The sequence below is a fragment of the Wasmannia auropunctata genome, unplaced genomic scaffold (genome assembly GCF_000956235.1).
Source record: "Wasmannia auropunctata unplaced genomic scaffold, wasmannia.A_1.0 LD336106.1, whole genome shotgun sequence".
Taxonomy (NCBI): domain Eukaryota; kingdom Metazoa; phylum Arthropoda; class Insecta; order Hymenoptera; family Formicidae; genus Wasmannia; species Wasmannia auropunctata.
This window is the reverse complement of record NW_012026784.1, coordinates 3656253-3659453: the sequence shown is the minus strand read 5'-3', so window position 1 is coordinate 3659453 and position 3201 is coordinate 3656253.

Below are 3201 nucleotides of genomic sequence, written 5' to 3'. Positions count from 1 at the left end.
GAGATGTGTATAAGAGACAGGACCAATCCCGAGGCTTCATCATCATTCGGACCTCCAGTAAATAATCCTGAGGTTTTAACCCTCTTAACCGCCAGCGAAGGACCCACAAAACGACGCTCTGCAGGGAACGAACAGGAGTTCGCTTCACCAGGACGTCACAATAGGTCGTAATATAATCAAATAATCTGACTGTGAAACATTGATTGACGCGACAGAGACAGAGACAGAGAGAGACAGAGACAGAGTATAGTAGTCGTTTCACAAAAATCGACGCACACAGATTGAAATAAATTAACCAAAGAGACACTTGAGTTACTTACAGAAATTAACAGAATCAGAGAACAGAACTGCCCGACACAGCGCTGGTAACGGCAGATGGATATAGCAAGGCTGGTTACAGCAGGGTGATCGAAAGTGCCTCAATGATCGGTCGCTTGTTCGCTCGGGATGGATGTTCAGACCCTTCACTAGCGGCGCGGAAATATAAGTATACTGACACGGAGATGTTATGCGTGCCTGGCCTGGAGATGCAAATAAATTCGGAGATGCAATCCGTGGCCCGCGTTGCGGGGCGCTCTTATATAGGCGGCCGCGCGAAGTGGGGGTAGCCACGGGAGTGGGGACAGCGTTCGATCATTAAGTCTTGATTTTGCAAAAATAAAATTGATTATAATTTTAAGATGTTGATAGGCCTTCTCGAAAGCATGTTCTCTAATGCTGTTGTAAGTCTCGCTTTGACGTACTTACAACGTCACACTTAGAAATAAGCAGGTCACTGTTGCAATCTAATATTGCAACGATGACCCATAATAATTGAGGATGCCGACGCAGGACTTCGGCAGCCTCAATACGCGCGTCCTCCAAAAACTGCGGCAGTTGCAATTAAGCAACAATTGCAACTGCTGAGCAGTGCAGTGGCCCACTTGAGACGGGATATAACCCGTCGTCCAGCGGACCACTGCGGAGTTCACCTAAATCATTAACGCATAGCGTTACGCTGTCGGCCGCGCAGTCATTCAATCTGTAAGTAACACGTCAAATATAGTGTTTGTATTAAACAAGATACTGTGCATCAATTCTACAACCACCAAAACCGAGTCCTTCCCACGTTACACCCCACCCACGGTGTAACAGCATGTATGCAAACACCTATTTGTTCGCATTGTTTGGTAACATTCTCTACATATTCTTTTAATTGCTGTCCTTTTGCACTTTTATCAGTAAAATCGTAAGCAACAATTTGTTTCCAACGACTCGCTATTCCGGCAATCATAATGACTAAAGCCTTAGAAGCATCTTGGTTATTATCTTTTGGAAAAGTTACATGACCTAAGAACCGATTACAAGAATTATCAAAAATAAGTCCCGGAGTAATACTTATCTCATCCAAAATGAGAATGCAATCTTTATCCGTTTTTTTTTTCGAAATGAGAGATTTTTATACGTAAAAATTCCCAAACTTTGTATAGATGTCCTGTCTCAAAGCACAACTCTTCCAATTTTCTTGTCAACGTTCTTACAGATAGTAACGGATATCCTTCCTTTATGTGTGTTATAACCGGTATTGCCACATGCAAACTTTAATTTATACGCTTTTAATAAAGTCGTGTTACACCATTTGGGAATTTTTTTACATTCTTGAGTAAGCAACTTTATCTGATCATCGTTAAATAGTTTCGCATGGGATTTTTGCATACGTACTTTAGTTTTCAGTTGACGAATTTGTTGTAATAATATTCTCCTCTGCTTTTTATGTTGCGTCTGCATTGTTTTGTTGATTCTCTTGTATCTTTTTAATAATCTATGTAAAATGTCGATTTATTTTGAACATTTGCAACCTACAATGTTTTCAATTTATTAAAATGTGCATTACGATATATGTACGATTTATTCGAATAATTAAACAGAATTGTTTTATTTGATAATTAACCTTTATTTTATTTTTCTACCTTTTACTACTTATTAACGTATTTAAAAACATTTCATTATTTGTACAATATTATAAACCAATTATATATGCTTTTTTATACTTTATCCGGCGAATTATTGGTTTGTGCACACGAGGTATAGTAAAGAGAGCATGATCATTGGTAAGCTGTACGAATAGTTTGTCCGGCCTGATATACGGTCTCTCACCGAATAGAGTGTAGTAATTACATGTCATTTTAACATTAATAATTTATCGAGATATGGAGACAACAAAAAAATCTCGCTCTAGCATTGTCTTTTGAAGAAAATATCCATAAAAACTTCAAAATTATATATTTATATAAAACTGTGATTCACTTAACATTACAATGCTTTGAAGTATTTCATTGACCATGTAGCATGTCCAGTGAACTGCAGCTTATGTATGTGTGAATTTAATAAGTTCTTAATAAGAAACATACCTGGCTGTTTTGTTGGTGTACCGATTTCTTCTTCAACTATATGGCACTCTGCTTGCGCAGTATTTGCTGAATCTGATTTATGTTCTAGAAACAAATGCACAAAGTTAAATTTAAAATAACTTTCGATCTTGCATTTTGCAAACAATGGAAATATTAAAATGTTTCAGACAGTAGTTCACGTAATATTACAAATGCTTTGAAGTATTGCATAGATCAAAGATTTTTGTTCATTCATTAATTGAAAAATGCTTCAGAATATTTGTAGCATGTTCAGTGAACTGCAGCTTATATATGTGTGAATTTAATAAGTTCTTAATAAGAAACATACCTGGCTGTTTTGTTGGTGTATCGATTTCTTCTTCAACTATACTGCACTCTACTTGCACAACATCTGCTGAATCTAATTTATATCCTAGAAACAAATGCACAGAGTTAAATTTAAAATAACTTTCAATCTAGCATTTTGCAAACAATGAAAGTATTAAAATGTTTCAGACTGTAGTCCACGTAATATTACAAATGCTTTGAAGCATTTCATAGATCAAAGATTTTTGTTCATTGATTAATCGAAAAAGCTTCAGAATATTTGTAGCATGTGTAACGATGCATCCCTTTAAGGAGGGAAGTACAAGTAATTTGTTAAAAACGAGCCGTTTTTTGCAATTTTTTTTTGAGAGAATGAAATAAGCAATCTTCGTGAAACTTGGCATATATTTAAAACTATCATCAAAGATGTCACACAAATTTTTTCGTAAAAAAATATTCCAAAATGGCGGACTTGTAAGACACGGATGACAGCGCCTCGAAGACG